Source organism: Protopterus annectens, chromosome 7.part0 (assembly GCF_019279795.1).
Source record: "Protopterus annectens isolate FY-2018-M chromosome 7.part0, PAN1.0, whole genome shotgun sequence".
Lineage (NCBI taxonomy): Eukaryota > Metazoa > Chordata > Ceratodontiformes > Protopteridae > Protopterus > Protopterus annectens.
In genome coordinates, this window is record NC_056739.1 from 1228080269 (window position 1) to 1228105700 (window position 25432).

The following is a 25432-nucleotide window of genomic DNA, read 5'->3' on the forward strand; positions in this document are numbered from 1 at the left end:
TTTGCAGAAAATTATGGTGCTTTCTAATTTCAGCAATATAAAAATTTAACAAAAAATGTACTGCTCCATTCTTTTCTATACTTAAATCATACTACATCACAACTATAACCCTCTAGCCTTCATTTTACCGAGAATTCAGTTAAGGACATCAAAGCTATACAAAAGTACCTACATACATTCCTCATCTGCCAACTTCAGTAGAATGCATTATATATTCCTCAAGAGAGCAGCTGAAAAAAATTGCTAAGCTTCTTGCACACATAATTAGCCTGTCAGTCACTTATGGAATAGATCTACCATCCTTCAAACATTCTTTTCTTTTACCTCTTCATGATGTCCCTTCACTCAGCTACTTCAACCATTTCCAATCTGTCCCATATTACAAACATGTTTAAGAACCTTTTGCACAAACAGCTATTTGAGCACATAAAAAGCTATGCCCTACTTTCAGACCAATAACATGGTTTTCACGATGCCTTCAGCACCACAAATTTATTCATAACAAGTGATACAATTTACAATACTAATAATAAAGGAATTACTACTTTTGGATTATCTGTAGACATGAGTAGGGCACTCCAGACTGTTTTTCATCTTTATTAAATTATTACTTAAGGCAAAGGCACACATACATTAATAGAAAAGAAAACAAACCATATTGTCATGTTTTTTCATTTACATGCATTATACATGATTTATTTCCTTACAGCAACATTCATTTGTCAAAAAATTACATAAATTGCTGAATTCCTGCCTTACTCTAAACCTCACTACTTCTGAACATTATTCTAAATGTGCTGTTCTCACATATTTCATTATTTTTTATGCAACTTCCTCCTTCCCTTGCTAAAGATCCCACTTCCAGTTCGTCTATCTCTTTGATAATACTCAATACTTCAAATACAGTTGGTTTAGATTTTATTTCCATTTTCTAGTAATTGCTTTTTTTGGCAGAAAATAGATTTAAACTTAATAAGGCCTTACTTGGTCTAGGCAATGCATAAGCTATGTCCCAGCTTGAAAGAATCATTTCATTTGTTTCAGCCATTTGCTCCCCAAACATTTCTAACAGAGTATTCTGCAAGGATTTTTTAAAATATACCTACTCATTACTGTCCAAAAAAAAAAAAAAAAAAAAAAAGAGAAAAACATATTCCAAGTTACATCTTTCTGCTCTATCACACATCCAACATTTGCTAGCTGCCTCAGAAACAATTCTTTTGAAATCTACTTGAGGTATAAAAATACCTATGCAAATACTTCAAAGTAAAAACCTTTCACATTTTGGACTTCCCATTGCTGTCTTGCTAATTACGTTTCCAGTTTCTCTTCCCAATCTTTTCTAACATCCTCAGATTGAGTCTCATAGTTATCAAGCAATATTTTATATGCCCTACTAATTATCCCTTTAATAACAGCAGCTTCTGTTCTAGATTCAGCTAAAACCTCTACCAGAGCAAATCTTTTACTTATGACTCCCCCATCCCTTTCTGTTTGTTTATACTATGATATCAATTCCTGTGAGGAAAGGCACTCCAATACCTTTCCCTGTCTAGTTCTTTACTCCCAGTTCCTTGGTTCCTTTTCCAGCTTTTCCAGTAAATTCCAGCCCCTCTGCCTTGTTTTCTGCACCCCTACTTGCACTCATCCATATTGACAGAATTTCCTTTCTCCATTCCCATGTTAGTTTTATGCAGCTTTATGAATATAATAAGCTGTATGGTTGTAATTATTCTCCTTAATGATCTGCATTCAAAATCCCATTATCTGCTTATTTCTTGACCCCCCCCAACACACACACACACACACACACACACACACACACACACACACACACACACACACACACACACACACACGCGGTGCACACACCATCATCATCCCTTCTTCTTTGAAATACAAATTTCTGCTTTCTTATGTTCATGAGTCCTAACTATGTAGCTGTAAAATATCCCGCAAAGCAGGTAATCCTAATCGACCTTGTTCTATTGAGAGCATCAGATTATCATACTGAGAGGATCAACTTATCCCACATAACTCTTGCCCTCTTCCCCTTCCAGATAAATTTCTTCAACTCTTTAGTAATTATTGCCCACAGCTTCTCCTCTGGTTGATAAAGATATGCCTGATCTGCATATAAAACTAAAAGGACTAAAAGAATTTTCGTAGCTTGTATCTTACAATCCATATCCATGAACAGTTTTTGCATTACTTTTGTTTAGTTAGTTCCCATATATTCTTACCTGCCATAAGAAAGCCTTTTTAATCCACACTCCTAAATACTTCATCTTATCATATCCCCATAAATATGGGTATTACTGAACCAATGTGTGTGGTAAATAATTTACAGCTATAGCCTTTGCTTTGTCTACATTAATTTTATATTCCCAAAAGACTTGAAACTGTCATAAATTGTTCCACAACATAGAAATGTCCTTTTTCTAGACTTTTCAAGTACAAAACAATATCATCTACAAATAAAGCCAACGTTTCTTGATTGCCATATCAATTATATCCTTGAATTTCTGAGTCCCATTTTTAGTTTTGCCAAAGGCTCTAAATACAAAGGAAATAAAAAAGCAAGAGGACACTTTTGCCTGGTTCCTCTCTTCAAACACAATGTACTGGAGAGAAATCTTCACACTTTAATTTTTGCCTCTGATTCTTCATATATCCTGATTCTTCATATATCCTCCTAATCAACCTTATTATTATATTAAGGAATGCAAATGCACAGCTTACTTTGTGAAATGTTTTTTCTGCATCATGACTCACCGACAACAGCAGTATTTTCATACATTCGGCTTCCCTCTGGACCTTCATTGTTTCATTAATGTCAAATGCCTGCCTTCTCTCCACAAAAAACACACTGAATCATATCTATCAATTTTTTGCAACACCTTTCTCATTCTTTTAGCTAGTAAAGAAATAAACATTTTAAAATCATGGCTTAAAATAGAAATTGGTTCATATGTAGCTGGGCCTGACGGGTCTTTACCATTTTTGGGTAATATGGCCACCAAAACCTTTTTCCAAGATGCTGGTACAGCCTCTCCTTTTAAAATACAATTAAACAGAATCTTCCACATCTTTATTACTTTCTTCCCTCCTAACATCTAAACTTTCACATGAATACTATCTGTTCCTGGAGACTTCCCTTCAGGTTGATTATACATCACCTTTTACATATCATCTTCTCCTATTTTAACTATTAATAGTTGAGCCTCATCTTCCTCTAACCTTGGCATGATTAAGTTTTCTATAAACATTTCCATTTGTGCTCTTTTTTGTTTTCCATATTCTTTTGTGTTATACAAACTTCCATACAATTTCTGAAATATCTAATACCGCTACAGGATCTCTGGGTTTTTTTTGCCCTAGGCAACAACCCTTTCTACTTTTTGTTGCCTGTGCCTAAATCATTGTGCTAAAAGTTCTTGTGCTCTGGAGTTGCTATCAACAATAGTGGCTGAACAACAAACTTTCAAAACCTATGCATATTATCCACATACTTCCTTATTTTCTTTTTAGCACTCTGGGGTATTATTCTTGTTCTGTGAGGTTTCCCCTTTTTTGCAATACCTTTGTCAACCTCTCTAAATAATTCCTATTATTTCTTAAGCATATATCTTTCTCTTTTATTTCTACCCTGTTTTTAACTTAATGTTATGCTCTCTCTAATAACAATTGCATAATTAAAAAAGTAGAAATTGGCTAGGAGATAATGTTCTCTGAAAGCTTTCATGGATTTCCCCAAAGTAGATAATGTTCTCTGAAAATATTCAGGGGCTTTCCCAAGGTAGTTGATGTTCTCTGAAAACATTCAGAGGTTTTCCCCACTGGGAGAGCTATAACGATAAGACAAAACTAATCAGCACTTAGTAGAAGCACAGGCTGTGCCATGTGTCTTAGCATGGATGACATTTCTTTTAGGGTAACTTAAGTCAGTGAGTGTGGCTAAGAGTTTGGGAGTTTTGTTCCTATTAGGAGGGTAAAACTTCAATATTTGATGGTGTACACCGTTTTGTGTGTTACATTAACAGGTTTTTGGGGGGTATTGGAGGCCTGTTTGTTTTTTTGTTTGAGGACTTTCAATAAAATAAAAAGTTTTATAAGATGTGAAATACCTTCAAATGCATATGACAAGAAATAACTGTATAAAAGTTCAACCTGCCAGTGTATGGATGTAACTAGGCATTTAACAAAAAAGGTGTTATACATAAAAGGTGGGAATAACCTTTTAATACAATCATGCTTTCTTTAATGTCTTTAAATGTAAATAGCCTCACAGATAAATACAAACAAGAAAGAGGAGTGAACTATATTAAAATGTATAGTGCAAATAGCTATGTTAAAGGAAATACACTTAGAAAGAACTGAACATGTGAATTTGATAAAGAAAGGTTTTCAGGATGGTTACTCAGAGGAATACCTGGGACAAATGAAAAGAGAAGTACTTATATTAATTGCAAGAGGAGCTCCAATAGTGATAGATCATGATGGCAGATTTGTACTACTAAGGGGTTACAGGCAAGGGAGGAAGATTACACTGGCATGTATTTTACATTCCACCTAAAACTGCTGTAAGGAAGCTTAAAAAAATTCTGGGAGAAATAATCAGTTTTCAGCATGGAATATTACTTATAGTTAGGGACTGGAACTTGATTTGCAGCAGTGAAGATGTGTCTGGGGGCCCCAGAAGGGAAAATATAACAAAGGAGGCTAGATTTTTGAAGAAACTTATAGAAATATTTGGCATGGAAAATGTGAATTCAGTAGTAAGAGTTCGGAGTGAATTTACGTATTATTCCCCAAGACATAAAAAATAGGCTAGGATAGACAGAATTTACATTTCACAGGAACATGTGCATTTAATTGAAAGTATTGATACCCACCCACTAACTATTCAGATCATGCACCAATAATAGCTAAAATAAAAACACAGGGTAATGAAATAAAAATGAGACACTGGCACGTTCCCACCTATCTGATGAAAGAGAAGGACTGGGTAGTGGAGATTATTCAGGAGCTGTTAGAGAGGAGAGAAATTTCTTCTGAAAATATAGCTAGGGAATGGGATAAAATTAAGGAAGAGTTTAAAAATAGGGTGGAAATACGAGAAGAAGAAGAATTTAGAGGGCCTGACAAATGTTAAAGTATTGCAGAACAGAGGGAATCTCACAGAAGAAGAAGAAGAATATGATCAACTGCAAAATGCTAGGCAGAAAATAAGATATTCCCTTAAAACGATGCACAAGCTTAGAAAGATTACTGTTAAGCAACTGTTTCCGATAATAACACTAGAACACAATAACTTTTAGCACAACAACCCAGGCAACAGAAAGTAGAAAGAGCCATACTTAGTAAGCCTATAACGAAGAAGGTAACAAAAGGTCCTGTAGAGGTATTAGAAATATTTCAGAAATTCTATGAGAGTCTCTATAAATCAGAGAAATATGAAAATCATGAAAATATACAAATGGAAATGTTTATGGAATAATTAAATAAGCTAAGGTTAGGTGTAGATGAGGCTGAATTACTAACAGTTAGGATAGGAGGAGATGAGATAAAAATTTTGATGTATAACCAATCTACAGGAAAGTCCCCAGGAAGAGATGGTATTCCTGTGGAAGTTTGGAAACTAGGAGGAAAAAACTGATAAGGATCTGGAACGTTTTGTTTAACAGTATCTTAAAAAGGGGAGCAGTACCACCATCCTGGAAGAAAGGAGTGGTAGCTGTAATACCTAAAGAGGGTAACAGTAATGTTCCATCAGATCCAGCTTCATACTGATGGAGCTGGATCCAATACTAAACCATGATTATAAACTGTTTATGTCATTAATGACTAAAAGTATTGAAAAAGTAATGCCAAAACTGACAGACATGGATGTGTGTGGTTTTGTGGAGGGGAGGCAAACATTTGACAACGTTAACAGAACATTGATGATCCAGAAGGAAGCAAGATGTAAGAAAACACCATTGTTGTTTGTGGGTCTTGATGCAGAGAAAGAATTTGACAGAGTAAGCTGGGACTTTATAAGCAGGGCAATGGAAGCCTTTGCATTTCCTGAAAAAAATATAAAGTTGATTAGGAGGAAATATGAGGGATCAGAAGTGAAAATTAAAGTGAGTGGGGTCCTCTCTGATAACTTCTGCTTGAGCAGAGGAACCAGGCAGGGGTGTCCTCTTTCCCCTTTATTATTTGCATTATATTCAGAACCACTGGCAAAGAAAATAAAGGACTCAGAAATTCAAGGATATAACTGGTATGGTAGTCAAGAAAAGATAGCTTTATTCATAGCTTTATTCATAGGCTATCTGCCCGAGGGCATTTTTAAGCCTAGCCAGAGTGTGTCTGCTTTCGCTGCCCCATTTATTAATTAACTGAGCCTCTGTCAAGCAGAGCCAATGAAGTGATCCCAGGGGTGTATTTTCTGTTATCCATCCACTCGTCAAGGCTTCTCTTGAAGAGTGTTAGTAATGGGCTCTGCGTACTGTAGTTACAAATTTTTTTCGAAAGCATGGGGAGTCTCTGTGACAGGAATCTATCCCTCCAGCATGTTCTATTTATTGTTGTGGTGAGGTTTAGCTCACTAGAGCACGTGACTTGCAGTGACTTGGATTTCTTTAGGTGGAGCATGTCCATCAATTCTGAGTTGGACATGGCTTTGTAAGTCAGGCAGAGATCACCTCTGAGTAAGCAATATGCCACTGAGTACAGCTGGAGTTTTTTCAGTCGGGCTGCATAGGACATATGTTTGAGGCCAGTAATCCTCTTGGTGAGGTGCATTTATGGTCTTTTCAGTTGTTGGAAGTGTCTTGTGAGGTATTTCCCAAATGGGGCATTGTACTCTATGATGGGTCTGATGAGTGACGAGTAGAGGGGCACTATAACGTCTTTATTTCTAGATGTGAACCCCTTAGTAATTAGATGGGCCACATAGAAGGATTTCCTAACTACTTTGGCAATATGATTGTCAAAGGAGAGATTACTATCTATCTGGGTCCCCAGATCTCTTATTACCTCTTCTGTATTAAGGGGGCTGCTGCCTATGTGGTAATTCGTGGGTGTTTTGTTTTTCCCAAATGGGATGACTATGCATTTTTTGGCATTTAACTTGAGGCCATGACTTTGACACCAGGTGTCTGTCTCAGTAAGGCCTTTTTGAAGGATGTCCATGTCAGCCGGAGAGTCAATTATGGCTCCCAGTTTGCAGTCATCGACGAACTTGATTAGCCATAGTCCTCCTGTGTTTGCCTGTACTTCTGAGAAATATATGCCGAACAGTAGGGGTCCCAGAACCGAACCTTGCGAGACACCACTTGTGACTGGTTTAGAGTCGGACCTGGAGCCCGCTATTCTTACCGTTTGAGTTCTGTCTGTAAGCCATTTGGCAACCCATCTTGTGACGTAGGGGTTTATGTTCAGGTTGGTGAGTTTTTCTATAATACCCGAGTGAGGAATGGTGTTGAACACCTTGGCGAGATCAAGGTAGGCTGTGTGAACCACCTTTCCCTCATCTATGGCCTTGGTGACTGTCTTGAAGAAGTCATCCAGGTTTAGTAGGCATGATCTGCCCTTAACAAAGCCGAACTGGGTCAGATCAAGTGTTTGGAGGTTCCCAATGTCTGTGTTAATGAGTTCCATGATGATGCGCTCCATAGCCTTGCAGACCAGGCTAGTCAGGCTTATGGGGTGATAGTTACCAGGGTTAGTTGTGGCCCCTCCTTTGTGGAGCAGAATAACCATTGTTGTGCACCATTCTATGGGCACGTAGCCTGTGGAGAGGCTGAGGTTGAACAGCGTGTTTAGGTGGGGGGGTTAGTTCATTCTGTAGTTCATGCAAGACACAGCCTGGGACACCATCTGGCCCCACTGATGCTGTGTTTTTGGCTTTTGAAAAGGCTATTTTCACCTGTGCTTCTGTGATTTCTGGGACACTACACTTTTCTGGTATTGTTGTGGGCCCTTCTGAAGGCAAAAGGGAGGTGAAATTTGCACTGAATCTATCTGCCAGGATGTTGGCAATATCAGTAGGTTCAGTATATTTTGTGCTATTTTGCACTAGCTCAGAGCATATCTGTGAGTTGCCACTTAGATTCTTGACATAGCTAAAGAAAGCTTTGTGGTTATCTTTCGAATCCTTGGCTATTTTTCTTTTGAAGTTAGCCTTGGATGATTTTACGAGGGACCTTAGTTTCTTACTGATACTGATCAGGGATGTCTTTCCTTCTTGGGATTTGTTTTTTTTCTGAACTAGTTTCCTCCTTCTATTGTATAACTTATTTATGGCAGGGGTCCACCAGACTGGTTTCCTTCTCTTAGGGGAGTGAGTCTTGGTCTTGCTAGGGATGGCATGATCTATGCATCCTTGTAGGTGCTCATAGAGTGCAATTGTAAAGGATTATGCATCTTGGGCAGTGTTATCCTTTAGCGTGGGGGCAGTGAAACTTACCACCTCTGCCTTAAGTAAGGTGAAGTTTGCTTTAGAAAAGTTTTTCACTGTGGTTTCCATAGTTGGGGGTGGTGGTGGGGTGTGGACATCCAGGGTGATTAGTTTACGATCTGATCTAACCAGTGACGGGTTAACCTCCGGTACGGAACACCTGTCGCCCATGTTGGTGATGACCAGGTCCAATATATTGTGGCCTCTGGTAGGTGAGTTTACCAGCTGATCCAGGGCATTTGAGTTGATAAATTTTGGGAAGCGCTGAGCCTGGGAGTTTGTACTCAAGTAGTTTTCCCAGTTAATGGTCAGGTAATTGAAATCACCCAATATCAGGGTGTTCGGTAGGACCTTCATGTTTTCCAGTGTCTCCAGAAAGGTGGAGTGGTGGTCCTGGGTCATGGAGGGTCATCTGTAGCAGGCCACAATTTGCATTGCAGATTTGCCTGATGTTAGTTGCACATGGATGATCTCAAAGGTATCACGCTGCGCCACTAACCTGGAGGTGTGAGTATCCTTGATGAATATGGATACACCCCCTCCTTTTGTGTTTCGGTCTGTGGTATGAGTTGTAGCCCAGTAGTGCTGGAGTGCTCTCTGGAGCCTTGAACCAGGTTTCAGTTGCTGCACAGATGTCGAAATTCTCCATACTTAGGAGTGCTTTGAGTGCATGCATTTTGAGATTTAAACTCCTGACGTTGAGTAGCAAAACCCTCATTTTTTTATTTGTGCTGTTTACGGTGGTGGATTTGAATTTTGAGCCTTGCTTAAAAAAGGCACTATGGGGGCAGCAAGAGCCTTGGCCAGTATTCCAAAGCTAAGGGGTGACAGGTGCAAGCCATCTCTTGCGAAGCAACACAGCTTGTCGAGCATGTCATCCCAGGCTGACAAACACTGAATCCCCTTTGAATGACACCAGAAGCTTAGCCAATTACTGAAATTGATCATTTTTTCTTTATACTGAGTTATCATTCTTGGTGAGGGCAGGATGCTACTCAGGGTCAGGGTCATACCAGCCTGGGCTACATGATCAGAGAGCTCTTCCATGTCTCTTTTCATGTAGTTCAAGGAGGTACATTTCAGGTCATTCACACCAACATGAACAATGACAGAGTCATATTTGTACTTGTTCTGGAGTGACCTGAGTGCTTGTGCTATGTGGCGGATTCTGACTCCCGATAGGCAGCTAACAGTAACCTTCTCCTTGTCCAGCCTAGTGAGTGGGGCGTCAGTGTGCCTGACTATTGAATCGCCTATTACTAGTGTGTTAGGTATGTTATTTCGCCTTAAGGGCTGGGATTGTGCGGCACATTGATTTTGTGTTTTATGTGTTGTCTGGTTTGTGATGGGAGGTGCAGGTTTTGTAGGTGTCTGCTTTGGAGCTCTCTGATGCTTTTGCAGGTTATATTTAGAGCCTCCGAGTATGATTTTGTGTATTTACGTGTATTTTTTGCCAGTGCTGGTTTAGTAGGTCTATGTGAGGCTGGAGGTGCTACAAGTATTAACCTTCTCCTCATGACTGTCTGTTCCAGTCTTGGGTGGAGAGACCTTAGCCTCCAGTTTGGCTGTATAATTGCATCTCTCGCATATGTTAGTGTTTTGTGGTAGGAGGATAGGGCTGTCTGTGTGCATGAGGCAGTTGTAACATTGCCTCAGGATACCCAGATTCACCAGCTGGACTGGAGAGTACACCTGAAGTTGCCCTTTGGCCATGCCTGAATAGTAGGGTGAGCTGCTTAGTCGCTTGGTTGGTGAGGGGTGGCAGTCAAGTGTCGGGGTATATTAGTGCTTGCTATTAGGTCTGAGCAACTGCTGGACTGTAGGATGCTTTTTGAGTGCTTAGGTTGAGAGTTAGACTAGTTTCAAGTGAAAAACTGTAGAGAAGACTTAGTGGAGCCGGGAATAATTTAACCCTAGCTAACCAGTGCTGCCCGGCGCACAAAACCGTGCAAATGCGGTTTTTAAACTACTAACTTCTGGGCTGGAACCACTCCTCCAGGGACAGATGGCTGCTCAAAGTTCCACTCTCTCACAGGTGAACAGAGAAACTTCCCTCTATCCAATTAAGGTATGGGCAACTCAGAAACTTGTAACACAGCCCTGAATTCAGCACTAGCCTGAAAACTGGACTATACTAGCTTAGAAAGGTGGGAATCAAGACATTTTTTTTGAAAAGATAAGGCAAAAACAGTAAAAAGTACACTTAAAACAGCTTTAAACAACTACAAGCAATCAGAAAAGGCTATCACACTTTAGTGTGTAGCCTACAACAGTTAAACAATTTATTTAAACAAAAAAACAACTTTTTAAAAGTGCAGGCAGTCAAATAAGTACAATATGTGAAAAAAAAAGCTTTTAAATCACAATAAGTGCTGGAAAAATCAGAGTTTAGGCGAAAACAGTTAAGTACAGCAAGAAAATCCAGAAAACTGATACTCAATCACTCCAAAGTATCTCTTTTAAGCTAGAGGCTTGTATCAGTTTAAGGCTTTCTAGTGCTTTCCAGTAGGCAAGTTACAGGAAAGATGGGAAACGAGAGCAGATGTTCATAGGTAGATACTAGGCTATCTGCCCTAGGGCATTTATAAGCCTAGCCAGAGTGTATTTGGCTTCCGCCTCCCTATTAGATTAGCCTACTGTGCCTCTGTAAAGTAGGTCACAGAAGGTACCCTTTTAATATTAGTTTATTGTGCCTCTGTCTAGCAGGGACACAGGAGAGATCCCAGGGGTGAATTTGCGATTTCCCATCCACGCGTCCAAATTTTGCTTGAAGAGGGTCAGCGAGGGGCTATGTCTAACATGAATTGGGATTCTATTCCAGAGTGAGGGGAGCCTCTTGGAAATGAATCTGTCCCTCCAGCATGTCCTATTTATTTTTGTGCTGAGGTTTAGGTCCCTGGAGCGTGTAGATCTAAGGGACTTGGATTTTTTGAGGTGGAGCATGTCCATTAATTCTGGGTTTGACATGGCTTTGTACGTCAGGCATAGATCGCCTCTGAGTAGGCGGTAAGCAACTGAGTAGAGCTGGAGTTTCTTTAGTCGAGCTGCATAGGACATCTGTTTGTAGCCCATGATCCTCTTGGTGAGGTACTTTTGGGGACTCTCCAGTTGCTGCAGGTGTCGAGTAAGGTACATCCCAAAAGGGGCATTGTATTCAATTATGGGCCTGATGAGTGACGAGTAGAGGGGCACAATGACCTCTCTTGATCTAGATGTGAACCCTTTTGTGATAAGTGGGCTATATAGAAGGTCTTTCTAACCACTTTGGCAATGTGATTATCAAAGGAGAGATTACTATCTACGTTGGTCCCCAAATCTCTAATTACTTCTTCCAGATTAATGGATTACCACCTATGTGGTAATTTGTGGGCTCCTTGTTTTTCCCAAAGGGGATGACTATGCACCTTTTAGCATTTAGCTTGAGGCTGTGGTTCTGGCACCAAGCATCCGTCTCTGTGAGACCCTTTTGGAGGATGCTTGCGTCAGCTGGAGATTCGATTATGGCCCCCAGTTTGCAGTCATCTGCGAACTTTGTCAGCCATAATCCCCCCGTGTTAGCCTGAACCTCAGAGAAGTATATACCGAACAAGAGAGGTCCCAGAACTGAGCCCTGTGGGACGCCACTTGTAACTGGTTTGGATTCGGACATGGCACCTGCGATTCTGACCATGTTGGTTCTATCTCTGAGCCAGTTTGCAACCCATCTTGTGATATAGGGGTTGATATTTAAGCTGGTAAGCTTATTTATGATGCCCGAGTGGGGTATTGTGTCAAAGGCTTTTGCGAGGTCCAGGTAGGCTGTGTGGACTACCTTGCCCTCATCTATGGCTTTGGTAACTGTTTCAAAGAAATCAACTAGGTTTAAGAGGCAAGATCTGCCCTTAACAAAGCTGAATTGGGTAGGGTCCAGTGTCTGGAGGCTCCCAATGTCTTTGTTTATGAATTCCATGAGAATACACTCCATAGCTTTACAGACCACCTTTGTGGAGTGGGACCACTGTAGCTGTACGCCATTCTTTGGGTACATATCCTGTAGTAAGGCTAAGTTTGAACAGTGACAATGTGAGGGTTCAGTTCTTCTTGGAGCTCGTGTAAGACACAGCCTGGGACACCGTCCGGTCCCATAGATGTTGTGTTTTTTGCTTTGGAGAGGGCAGCTTTCACCTGTGCATCTGTGATGTCAGGGAGGTTGCATTCAGTTGGGATAGGCATTTGCTCCTTTGGGGGGGAAGGGGGGGAGAAGTTTGCGCTGAATCTGTCTGCCAGGATGTTGGCTATGTCTGTAGGTTCAGTATATTTTGTACCATTATGCAACAATTCAGAGCATATCTGGGAGTTTCCGCCCATGTTTCTGACATAACTAAAGAAGGCCTTGTGATTATCTTTAGTGTCTAGGGCAATTTTTCTTTCGAAACTGGCCTTTGATGATTTTATGAGGGATCGAAGTTTCTTGCTAATACTGATCAGAGATGCCTTCCCTTTTTGGGATTTTGCTCTGTCATGTAGTAGCTTCCTCCTTCTGTTGTATAGCTTATTTATGGCCGGGGTCCACCAGACCGGTCTCCTGTTTTTGGAGGAGTGAGTCTTGGTTTTATTTGGGATAGCACAATCCATGCATTCCTGCAGGTGCTCATAGAATGCATTTGTAAAGGATTCTGCGGATTGGGCTGTATTATCCTCTGGCGCAGGAGCTTTGAAGGATTCCACCTCAGTCTTGAGAAGTGCAAAGTTGGCTTTGGAGGAATTCTTTACAGTGATTTCCTTGGCTGGGGGTGGGGACAGGATATGGATGTCCAAGGAAATTTGTTTATGATCTGATCTTACCAATGAGGGGTTTACCTCTGGTGTGGAACATAGAGTCCCCATGTTGGTGATGACCAGGTCCAATATGTTGTTCCCTCTTGTGGGAGTGGTGACCAGTTGTTCCATTGCGTTAGAGTTTACAAATTCCAGGAACTGTTGAGCGAGGGTGTTTGGGCTTGAGTAGTTTCCCAGTCAATGTTTGGGTAGTTGAAGTCACCCAATAACATAGTGTTTGGAGAGACCTTCATATTCTCCAGTGTTCTCAGGAATGCTAAGTGGGGTTCCTGTAATAGGGAGGGTGTTCTGTAGCAGGCTACAAACTGAAAGGCAGTTTTGCCTGCTGTTAGTTGCACATGGATGGTTTCCGATGCTTCGAGCAGTGCCACTAACCTGGAGGTGTAGGTATCTTTGATGAATATAGATACTCTCCCTCCTTTTGTGCTTCGGTCCGAGTTTTGGGGCCGAAACGCATGGTATGAGTTATAACCTGGTAGTGCTGGAGTGCTCTCAGGAGCCTTGAACCAGGTTTCTGTTACTGCACAGACATTGATTTTCTCCATACTGAGGAGAGTCTCGAGTGCGTGCATCTTGAGGTTTAGACTTCTGGCATTGAGTAGCATTACCTTTAGTTTTTTTATCTTTGGGTTATCTATGGAGGTGGGTTTGTCCTTTGAGCCTTGCCTAAAAAAGGCACTATGGGGGTGGCAAGAGCCTTGGCCAGTATACGAAAGCCTAAGGGTGACAGGTGCAAGCCGGCCCTAGCGAAGCAACGTGGCTTGTCGAGCATGTCATCCCAGGCTGATAGACACTGGATCCCCTTTGAATGACACCAATACTTTAGCCAATTGTTGAAACTGATCATTTTGTCTTTATACTGTGGCATCATTCTTGGTGAGGGCAAGATGCTACTCAAGGTCAGACATACCAGCCTGGGCTACATGGTCAGAGAGCTCCTCTATGTCTCTTTTCATGTAGTCCAGGGAGGTACGTCTCAGGTCATTCACACCAGCATGGACAATGACAGAGTCATACTTGTACTTGCTTTGGAGTGACCTGAGTGCTTGCATTATGTGGCGGATCCTGGCACCTGACAGGCAGCTTACAGTGACCTTCTCCTTGTTCAGTCTGGTGAGTGGGACGTCAGTGTGCCGGATAATAGAGTCCCCTATAACAAGTGTATTTGGTGTGTTGTTTGGCCTTATGGGCTGTGACTGTGAGGCACACTGATTTTGTGAGATATGTGATTTGTGGGTATTGTTGAGGGGTGGCTGTTGCTTGGATATCTGCTTAGGAGGTCTTTGCTGTTTAGGCAGATTTTTATTTAGAGCCTCCGAGTATGTTTTTGTGTGTTTATGTGTTGGTATGCAGATGCAATAGGTCTGTGTGAGACTGGATTTGTGGTGTGGGTGGTTACCTTTTCCTCCTGACTGACTGTGTCAGTCTAGGGTGAGAGAGCTCTGCCTCCAGTTTGGCTGTGTAACTGCATCTCTCACATGTATTAGAGTTTGTTGGAAGGAGGAGAGGGTTGTCTGTGTACATAAGGCAATTGTAACATTGCCTCAAAATTCCCAGATTCACCAGCTGGACTGGAGAGTAACCTTGAAACTGACCCTTGGACATACCAGATTAGTATAGGGAATTGTTTTTTTACTGATCAGATTAGGGAAGGGAACTGATTTTTCACTTGATCAGGAAGGACCAATCGGGAGTCTAATACTTATGAGAAGTCAAGGAGGGTGTAGTGCTTTAGTTAGTTGGTGTTTCCTTATAAGAACTGAGCAAGTGCAGGGCTTTAGAAAGAGAATAGAGTGATTACTTTGAGAGTTTGAACAGTTCTAAGGGAAAAAGTGAAGAGCAGACTTTGTGGAGCCTGGAATAATTTAAACCTGTTTAGGCGACGCTGCCCAATGCTGCTCAGTGCGCAAAACCACGCAAAAAGAGAGTTGTAGGGTTTTAAGAGAGAGAGAGATCAAGGAGTTTAGAATTGACCCAAAATGGCCAATAAAACTACAGCTTCTAGGTAGTAAACACTCCTCCACTGACAGGCAGGCTGTTCAGTGTTTACCACTCCCACTGGTGAACACAGAGACTTCCCTTTAGCCCAAGCAAGCACTGACCTTCTAGAAACTTCCAAACAGTTCAGAACAGCAAATCTGTAACTGAACTTTCTTAACTTTCAATAAGTGGGAAAAAAGCAAGATGTGGTCTTTTAAACCAGAAAGCTGAAAGTGATGGATAACTTCCCGAATGATCAATAAATCTACAATTCCTGGGCCAAGAACCACTCCTCTTGTGGTAGACAGGATACCTAGTACTTACCACTCCCACTGATAAGCTGGAAGTCTGCACTCCAACACAAAGGTGTGGGGGGCTCAGAAGCTTACAAACAGTCCTGGATACAGCAAATCTGTACCTGGACTAGACTGGTTACGGGAAAGGTGGGGATCAAGCGCAAACACAGGCTTTAAAACCAGAAAGTTGAGAGAGATGGAAAAAACTGCCCAGACGGCCAATAAACTACAATTTCTGGGCCAGAACCACTCCTCCTGTGGTAGATAGGCTACCTAGTGCTTACCACTCCCACTGATAAGCTAGAAGGCTTCCCTCCAACACAGAAAGGCTTGTGGGGCTCAGAAGCTTACCAGCAGTCCTGGATACAGCAACTCTGTATCTGGACTAGGCTAGTAACAGGAAATGTGGGAAACAGCGCAAGTGTGGCTTTTAAACCAGAAAGTTGAAAGAGATGGGAAAAAACTGCCCAAACGGCCAGTAGCTACAATTTCTGGGCCAGGAACCACTCCTCTTGTGGTAGATAGGCTACCTAATGCTTACCACTCCCAGTGATAAGCTAGCAGGCTTCCCTCGAACACAGAAAGGCTTGGGTGGTTCAGAAGCTTACAAAGAGTCCTAGTTACAGCAAATCTGTACCTGGCCTAGACTAGTTACAGGAAAGTTGGGGAACAAGCACAAACACAGGCTTTTAAGCCATCAAGTTGAAAGAGATGGAAAACTGCCTAAACGGCCAATAAACTACAATATATGGGCCAAAACCCACTCTTCCCACGGTAGATAGGCTACCTGATGCTTACCACTCCCACTGATTAGCTAGAAGGCTTCCCTCCAACACAGAAAGGCTTGGGTGGGGGGGGGCTCAGAAGCTTACAAAGAGTCCTAGATATCTGTACCTGGACTACACTACCAACAGGAAAGGCAGGAAACAAGCACAAACACAGGCTTTTGAATCAGAAGGTTGAAAGATGGAAGAGCTTCCCAGACGGCCAATAAACTATAATTTCTGGGCCAGAAACCTCTCCTTCTGTGGTAGATACTCTACCTAGTGCTTACCACTCCCACTCATAAGGTAGAAGGCTTCCCTCCAACACAGAAAGGCTTGGGGGGCTCAGGAGCATACAAACAGTCCTGGATACAGCAAGTCTGTATCTAGACTAGACAAGTTACAGGAAAGGCAGGAAACAAGCTATGACATTTTTTTTTTACAGAAAAGCAACTAAAACAGCAGTAAATACAATTCAAAATGCAGTGCAGGCTAGCACACATTTATCAATATTACGGCAAATACATTTTAATTAAATGCAATTAAATTAACAAATGACTAAAAAACAAGTGCAGAAGGCATTAAATTAGAAGGCTACTAACAAGCAGTAATAAGTGCAGAGTAAGTAACAGCATGCAGAACAGCAACTAAGACAGTTACAGTAAGAGCAGCTGAATATATATATATATATATATATATATATATATATATATATATATATTTTTTTTTTTTTTTTGAGGGAGGGAACACAGCAGGATTAAGAGGCTACAGGGGTTGTCCTTCTCAAATGCTCTCTTTGTACACAGTAGGAGTGCCTGAAATCAGAATATGATCTCACTGCACTCAACTGAGTGAACAAATGACATGGGCCCAGAAGGAGTATCCAAATACAAACTTACAAGAGGGGCGGGCAGTTTCAAAGCCACCAAGATTAACACCAACACAAGAACAGGGAGGGTGAAGTGTACTTATCAGTTTGAAACAGATTCCAATTCTGCAGCTCAAAGCAAATCTATCAGCTTTCCAGCAGTTTACAGAAATGCAGTCTGTACTGGAATTACAGCAAGATACACCTCAAGCAATGACTAACAGCTAGGATGTGGGCTGGCTCAAAAACCCCCTCCCTGAAAATCTGCAGATGATGTTATTTTGTACTACAAAAAAAAAACTGAAAAAGACATTACAGTGTTGTGGAACATTTTGAGACAGTTGTAGATCCTTTTGGGATACAAAATTAATGAAGCTAAAACAAAGGCAATAGCAGTAAATTATGTATCCACGCATGAACTGGTTCAGGAATACCCATATGTACGGGGACATGATAAAATGAAATACTTAGGAGTACGGACTAAAAATTATTGTAGTGTGTCATCTAAGGGTATGTGGGAAGACACTAAACAAAAGATAATACAAAAACTGAGAAAACTGAAGCTTTGTTATATGGATAGTAAGATAAAAACAGTTAAAATGTTTTTAGTCCTTTTAGCCTTATACATAGGTCAGTCATATTTTTATCAACCAGAGGAGAAGTTGTGGGTAGCAATTAATAAAGGGCTGAAAGACTTTATGTAAGAAGGGAAGATGCAAGAGTCAAGTGGGATAAACTGATTCTTCCAGTAGAACAGGGCAGATTAGGATTGCCCAATTTCAAGCGGTATTTCAGAGCTACATAGCTAAGACTCCTATACATAGCAAAAGCAGAAAACTATAATTCAAAGTGGAAAGGGATTATGATGAAATATTGGGGAAGGTCAAGAAACAAGGAAAGTCTGGGATTCTGGATGCAGGCCTTTAAGGAAAATAACAATAATCATGTAGAATATTACATCCATATAGTAGCAGAAAGTATTCTAAGAACTAAAGCAACACAGGAATGGAGATTCTGCCGATAGGGATGACTGCAATTAGGGATACAGACAATAGGCAAGAGAGGGCCAGCATTTATTGGAGAAAAATGGCAAATGAACCAAGGTATTAGGAGCAAATAACTAGAGAGTGAAAGATGACAGAATGGGAAGGCGCCAAGAATTTATTTGGACTGCAGGTCAGTGACTGCCTTCCCTATTAGGGATTGATATCCGTGTATAGGCAAAGAGAAAGAAATAGGGGTTCCTAAATGAAAGAGCAACACTGGTAGAGTTTTTAACAGAATCTAGAAAAGACGATGCCATTAAAAAAGGAATGATTAGTAGAGTATATAAAATATTGCATGATAACTATAAGAATCAATTACAGGATGTTAGAAATGATTGGGAAGAGAGACTGGGTAAGCAACTTACAAATAAACAATGGGAGGATATATGCATGTCTCACAAAAATGCAACAAAATCTAGAAGACTTATGATTTTTGCCTGGAAATGTTTATATAGATATTTTTATACCCCAAGTAGACTCCACATAATTTTTCCTCAGGCAGACAGTAAATGTTGGAGGTGTGAAGGGAAAGAAAGAGATAAATGGGAACATATTTTCTGGGAGTGTGGTGAGTCGAGGACTTTAAGGATTCCCTGTTGTAGGATGCACTGTCGGAGATGCTGGGTGGGCAGACTGGTCTGATGAGGAAGACGATTTTTCTGAGTTACGATACAGAATTGGAATTGCCTAGACATAGGAAGGCCTTGCTGTGTCTAATAATGGTGGCTGCCAAAAAGGCAATTACTAGAAAATGGAAATTAAAGTCTAAACCAGCTATACTGGAAGCAGTGAATATATTAACAGAGATAAAACAACTGGAACTGATATCTTTAGAAAATGGTAGGAGCAAACTACATAGGAAAAAAATGGGAACTGTAGGAACAGTATATACAAGGGATGAATGAGGCCTAAAAGGCGTCAGGACTTAAATGAGCTATGTAATGTTTGAGTGAGAAAGATTGAGTAGATTATAAGTGATGTATAATGTTTGCAACTGGCAGTGTGTCTGTATGGTTTGTGATGTAAAATGCTTTCTAATAGGATTGTGTCGGTGTGGTTTGTTTTCATTTATATAAATGTATGACTGCCTACGTAGTAAGTGATGGTTTAACGAAGATGGTTCTTGTTTAAAGAAAGGCAGGAACTGAATAATGTATGTAATATTGCCTAGGTAATATAATATATAGCAATATATGTAAAGTTTAATGATTGTTATGTTAATACAGTTTGATTACTTTTATGCAAATTAGCCTGTCACAAGTTATAATTCAATAAAGGTGTCTGAAAAAAAAAAATGCTTGAATAATTTCTACTACCCATTCCTTCCATTTTTCTATTTTTACAGGTAGGTGGGAAAGCACCAGTGTCTCATTTTTACTTCATTACCCCTCATTTTTACATTAGTTTTAATCACTGCATGACCTAAAATAATATTAGATGTGTGTTGAAGCTTTCAATTAAATGCACATGCTCCTGTGAAATATAATTTCAATTAATTCTAGCCCAGTTATCATTCCTTGTGGAATAATATGTAAATTATAAAAAATACCACTAGCGACAACAGCCACAATCACAGTGCAACGTTGGTAGAAAATGTATTTATTACACTTAGCGCTTCGGCTCCCTGGCCTTCACAGAATAAAAAAACATGACTAAAACACAGGTTAAAATACAAAAAAAAATAATAATCCATCCCACTGCTAATAAGTTAATCAAATAGATAATTAAATAATTAAATTACATATTTCCAGTTGCATTCTTTGTTTAACCCTATGGGTTCCAAGGTATTAAACTTAAGAATATACATAGTTTCTTTCCTCAGAAGTTTATCCTTTAAACTTACATTTTCACCCATCAGTATTTCCACCTTTTCCAAGATACAACCTAAAATTCCTTCAGGGTTACAATTGTGAAATTCAGAAAAGTGATTGCCCAAAGGGCTCTCCACTTTCATATTTCTAATGTCCCTCACATGTTCTTGAAAACGTACTCTGAAACTTCTACTAGTTTCTCCAATATAAAACTTTTTGCAGTGGGATGTATTATCATGTTTTTTTACAACTTGTAACTTCAGGACGAATGCGCTTAACATTTTACTGGAATAAAGCTATTTCTTCAGCGGCACTCAGGTCTGAAGTCTTTTCCTTCCTTTGGTGGTTCGGGTTATTGGTTTGGTCTTGTGGTTTTCAGAAAAACTAAAATACTTATCCAGACCCAAAATGTAAAATAAATACAATTTCTCCATGGGAGAACATGTTTTTAAATACTTTAAACAACTTTTAACTCACAGAAAAAAGAGCACTCTCATTTAAATGTACAATACAGCCATGTGACGGTCCTCTAAAACACAAACTCCTAACTTTGAAATAACCTTCCTGAACAGCAAAGTGTTATCAAACAAAACAATTTTTATAAAATGGAAGTTTTCTTTCCCCCAAAGGGAACTTAGCTGCCTAGCAAAGTAAAACACAAGCTGACTGTTGATCCTCGAAAGACTCAGAGGTGCATAGTCTTTGCAGCAGGAAAGCTCTGAAGGGTTTTGCACTCAAACCTGTCTTTTTGGTCAGCTCATCTTGAGCTGACTGATGGTCTTGGCACATGGAATGTGCTCTGAAAATTTGCAAGCTAGCTGGCTGTTATATCCTTGGCAGGATATAACCCATATAGCTAAGGGTGCTGCAGCTGTGATCAATATGATTATCACCAGTCCAGTTCCTTCTTTGTGCTTTCATAAAATTGATAGTCTGTTCCAGTTTCTCTGGTATAGCAGAGAGTACAAAAGCTATGTACTTACCATAATGATAGGTCCTTTCATTCCAGTCCATCATGCTGTTTCATGATAGTAAAAGGAATAAGCTTCACTAAGTAATCATATTATCAAAAATACAAGCTCCAAAAATTAGCACATTATTGCCTTTCAAATCAAATCATGAAAAAATGTAACAAAAGATCAACAAAACTCCATCTTTCCGGCTTGTATCTCATTTATAATAAACACTGAACTTAGTGTTACATCTTTGCTTGTATTTCATTTATAATAATTACAACATGTGATTAGTGATGGTGCACTTCCATCTTATAACAATATCCATTCTCTCTGCAATGGCCACTCCATCTGCCACATTATGCATTAGGCACATGAACAGGTTGGTTATGCTAGACATGGAGTTCAAAGTAGTTTTCAACTACTGTCTAGACTATGCCAGCAAAAGGTTCTTCAGAGTAGATAGTGCTTGCTTGTGACATATCCTCTGGGACCTGTTCCTAAATATGGCATAGTTCAAAGCACACAAGGCAAAGCTGCCCAAAGCATACACCCACTCCCCAAGTCTGTCCATTGCTCTGGATTCTTTGTCAGGTGGATGGACATAGGAAGAGTCCTCTGACAATTTTCTTTTCATAGCTGCTGACACAATGAAGGAGTCCACAGCTTGGCTCTTGCTAAGACCTCCTTACTGACAACAATATCAGTTTGTCAGCTGGTGGAACCTTAAACAATACTTCTTCACCCTGACAGGCGAGTTCCACAGGGCAAGATCCCCTCTAGTGCATTAACTCCAGTGTGGTATTTTCTGGATGGAATTATAGGGAATGCTCAATAATCTCGGAGTCATTATCAGAAGTAGTAGATTTTGATGGAGAGTTCAGGTGCTTCCTCTTACACACCCTATTTTTTTGGAATGTCAGGAGATAAATCACCTAAGTCCTCAGACAACCTCATTTGCCTAAGTGAAGTAGGTTAGGGGCTGGTGGAAAGACCCTGATTCATGAATGTCTGATGAAATCATCCTTCCCAGCACTTGGAAGGCCAAATTGAAGTCTATAGGATCCGAAGAAATTTCCTGATGAATGGATCTGTTCCCCCTTTACAGAAGCAGTCCAGACAACAAGGAAAGCTTCCAGACATGACAACAAGGATGACAACAATGCGGGAAGCAGAATTGAAGACTCAAAGACCGATGACTCTGAGACCATTAGCCTGGTCAGTGCTAAAGCTGTCAAACTGAGACCTCAGATACAAGACTCAAGTAGCTCCACCAAAGTCAGAACCGAATGAGTCGAATCCAATGCCCTCACTGCTGAAGAAGTCAGATGCATCAGCTCTTGGGTCACAGTTTCCAGAAGGAACAATGGTTCCAAGGTAACTGGTAGCAAAAGAATGGCCAGTGAAGGAGCCAGAATGGAAGGGTTAGTGATAAATCTGATCACCCTAGGAGCCAAAGGAGACAGAATGATCTCATCTCGATCCGAGTCCTTATGAACTTCTGCATCAGAAGGTGCAGATCTGCTTTTGAAGTGTTTATGAGGACCTGTAGTAACAGACCAAGAGCAGAAGAAGGTCTAGAGACACGATGCTTTAACTTACCAGCAATCTTGGGTGTGGAGTCCCAGATACAGATAGGATCCATAAGCACCAGTTCTAGAGGATGTATGCAGGTGTCTGAGCTCTATGCTCTTCGAGCCTCAAAAGTTAGAAGCCTATGGGTCAAAGATTCACTGAACCATTTCTTAGAATCTATATCTTAGATTTAGAAGACTTTTCTGAAGGTTTTTCAGTTTTTGTCATAACCAGATCAGGCAGCAGACGTCCTTCTACTGTTAACTTATTCCTTCTGTCTACCAATACTCCGGCCCCAAAATCAGCACAAATGTCACTATTAGCTGAAAGATGAGAAACCCCTGAGCAAACCACACACAAATCATGGGGATCTTTAGAGGCGCTTAAGAGCATATTTTAGTGCACTTTTTAAAGATAGTCTGCTTTTCCATTCTTAAGTAAAGAAAATAGAAGTTATGTACTCACCATAACGTTCCATCTGAGTAGATACTTCATTTGTCTGCAACCTGTGGGTGTCGGATCCGACCTCGGATCCGATCCGGCAGCTTTTCAAGCTCCAAGATCCGAGCTCCTAGCTCCTCCCCCTACCCATAATCCCCTAGTACCAACCACATTACCTCAGATCATTTTTTTTGCCTCACCAACTCGAGACAGAAACCAACTCCAAATGATCAGAAAAAATTCCCGAGGTTCGGGGGATGGCAGGGGGGGGGTCAGTTGCAGACAAATGAAGTATCTACTCAGATGAAACGTTATGGTGAGTACATAACTTCTATATCTGAAGTAGTTACTTCATTTGATCTGCAACCTGTGGGACAGAGTCCCCAGCTAACCTATAGAACCTGGGTGGTCCTTACGGAAGGATATTCCGAAGCACCGCGGAGCCAAAAGAAGCCCTACTCCTGGAAATGATATCCAGTTTGTAATGAGAAATGAAGGTATGAGATGAGGACCAGGTAGCTGCTGAACAAATATCGTCTATTGGAACCCTAGACCAAAAGGCTGTTGAGGTAGCTACAGATCTTGTGGAATGAGCACGGACGCCAACCGGAGCTGGCTTCCCAGATGAAGTGTATCCCAGCATAATGCACTGACAGATCCAATTTGCTACAGTCACTTTAGCAATTGCCTTGCCCATGGCTGATTTTGCATAAGAAACAAACAACTGGTCCGACTTGCGAAACTCTCTAGTCCTGTGCAAGTAAAAACGCAGTTGTCTGTGTACATCCAATTTGTGCAACGTATATTCTCCTTTGTTGTGAAAATTTGGGAAAAATACAGGAAGATTTATTGATTGATTAATGTTTGATTCTGTAGCCACCTTAGGCAAGAAGGACGGGTTAGTCCTGAGGGACACTCTATCTTTGTGAAAAATAAGGTACGGAGGTTTGATACACAGAGCTTGTAATTCTGAAACTCTTGGCTGAAGTAATAGCCACTAAGAAAGCAGTTTTCCAAGACAAGAACTTTAACGGAACCGAGGCCGCAGGCTCAAAAGGTGGTCTCGTTAAGGCTTGTAAGACCAGAGTGAGATGCCACAGGGGAACCACAGTCTTGACAGGTGGTATCAAAAGAAAAACGCCTCTTAAGAAGGTTTTGCACAACTTAGTAGATGCTAAGGAGCCTATGCCGTCCCCCACGTGAAAATGGGAGATGGCCGCCAACTGCACTTTGACTGTGGAGGCACTTGTTCCCTGTCTAAAAAGCAGGGAAAGGAAGTCCAGAATAGTCGGAATAGGGACAGTAAAGGGGTCCAATTCTTTATCTTTGGCCCAGATGGAAAAACGTTTCCATTTACTGTTGTAAAGTTTCCTGGTAGATGGTTTATGAGCCGCCCCCAGAATGGCCTTAACGGGGGATGAGATACCGGGAGTCCTAGCCATTAATGGAACTGGATCAACCAAGCAGCAAGTTTGAGATTGACCAGGTTTGGGGTATGGCATCTCGCTGGGTGCGAGATTAGGTCTGGACTGGGATCCAGAATCCATGGGGGAGCCACACTGTGAGACCGCAGAAAGGGGAACCAGATCTGTCGAGGCCAGAATGGGGCTATGAGGATAACTCTGCTCCCCAACCGACAGGCTTTCTGGATGAATTTCATCATAAGTGGGAGGGGGGATAAGCATAAAGGAGTCCGGGAGGCCAAGCATGGACTAGAGCGTCTCTGGGGGTCTCCCCTCTGGGGGGAACTATCGCGAAGTACTCGCTGCATTTTGCGTTTAAAGGAGAAGCGAAAAGGTCGCAGCGAGGCTGACCCCATTTGTGGAAGATCTGCTTCGCAACAGATGGATTCAGAGACCACTCGTATGGAGTGAGGAACACTCGACTTAGCTTGTCCGCTAATATGTAGGACCGCCCCGGAATGTGCGTTGCTATCAGAAAGCGGTTGGTGGAAATCGCCCATTCCCACACTCTCATGGCTTCTCGACACAGGGGATAAGATCTGGTCCCTCCTTGTTTATTTATATACCAGACTACTGACATGTTGTCCATCTGGATTGCAATAGTCCCTATAGGAAGAAGGTCGTGGAGAGCTTGCAATGCCAAAAGCACTGCCCTCATCTCTAGGACACTGATATGTAATGCGGTATCTAGGGGAGTCCACGTGCCTTGAACGGATTTGCCTGAACAATGCCCCCCCCACCCGAGGCAAGAAGCGTCCGTGGTCAACGTGGCTTTGGCCAGAGGAATCACAAAGGGTCTCCCTTCTCTGAGTTCCTGCACCTGTAATCACCACAGAAGGGAGTCCCTGCACACCCTGCTCAGGGGGATTGGCATGCATAATGGGTGGATCGACAGGGACCATTGGACTTGAAGGGTCCATTGTAATATGCACATTCGCAGACGAGCATGAAGAGAGAGACCGATCGCT

At 41.2% G+C, this 25432-nt stretch overlaps 1 protein-coding gene across 1 annotated transcript in view; it reads right to left on the minus strand.

The window, feature by feature from the left end:
• The window catches only part of DNAH1 (dynein axonemal heavy chain 1), a 5225710-nt gene that overhangs the window by 4551684 nt on the left and 648594 nt on the right, over nucleotides 1-25432 (minus strand). The gene's annotated exons all lie outside the window — the stretch shown is intronic.